General features: G+C 40.3%; 1 non-coding gene across 1 annotated transcript; it reads right to left on the bottom strand.

Moving 5' to 3' along the window:
* Nucleotides 1-276: 276 nt before the first annotated feature.
* Nucleotides 277-382, bottom strand: LOC123566968 (U6 spliceosomal RNA). The gene has a single exon (XR_006689682.2). It is a non-coding gene; the product is annotated as a U6 spliceosomal RNA (small nuclear RNA).
* Nucleotides 383-910: the final 528 nt, after the last annotated feature.

Raw genomic sequence — 910 nt, 5'->3', positions numbered from 1 at the left:
TCTCTTCAAATATTTTACAGAGTTTGACTCTTTTCACTCATACTATTATATCAGACAATGCAGCTCCAGATCCTAATATCCTAACTTAATCAAAAATCCTAATTTTGCCCATTAGTTCAATTACATTTGATACTAAATGTATCCTTTGTCAGATCTACTGTCAGGAAGCCAAATGGATTTGAGATTTGCCTCCTCTCCAGGTTCACAGAGACCTTAGGGTCAAGAGCTGAATGAGAGAGGGAGAATGAAAGCTTAGCTAAGAAATGGAATTAACTTAAAAATTTTTTCAATTTTAATTTTATATTGCATGTCATCCTCGCTCAGGAGCCATGCTAATCTCTGTATCATTGCAATTTTAATAAATGTGTTCCGAAGTGAGCATGAAATTTAACATTTAAAAAAATGTCTGTAGGGCCAGGCGCAGTGGCTCACACCTGTAATCCCAGCACTTTGGGAGGCCGAGGTGGGCGGATCACCTAAGGTCAGGAGTTCGAGACCAGCCTGACCAACATGGAGAAACCCCATCTCTACTACAAGTACAAAATTAGCGGGCGTGGTGGTGCATGCCTGTAATCCCAGTTTCTTGGGAGGCTGGGGCAGGAGAATAGCTTTAACTCGGGAGGCGGAGGTTGCAGTGAGCCAAGATTGCGCCATTGCACTTCAGCCTGGGCAACAAGAGTGAAACTCTGTCTCCAAAAAAAAAAAAAAAAAAAAAGTACATGGTAGACCTGGAGGCACATAATCACTTTTTGGAATACAGTTTGTCACTTTTAATTGAAAATAACTAAATAATGTCAATGTGTAACTGAAGATCAGATGTCAAGGTTGGGAGGAGAGCATCTTCCCTTAAATGCTGTTTGTTGTGACAGAAGCACATGCTATCATCGAAAGCAAACAAAAGAGAAAAACA

The sequence above is a fragment of the Macaca fascicularis genome, chromosome 9, assembly GCF_037993035.2.
Source record: "Macaca fascicularis isolate 582-1 chromosome 9, T2T-MFA8v1.1".
Lineage (NCBI taxonomy): Eukaryota > Metazoa > Chordata > Mammalia > Primates > Cercopithecidae > Macaca > Macaca fascicularis.
The sequence above is the reverse complement of the archived record's forward strand: the minus strand, read 5'-3'. Positions and strand labels throughout refer to the sequence as shown.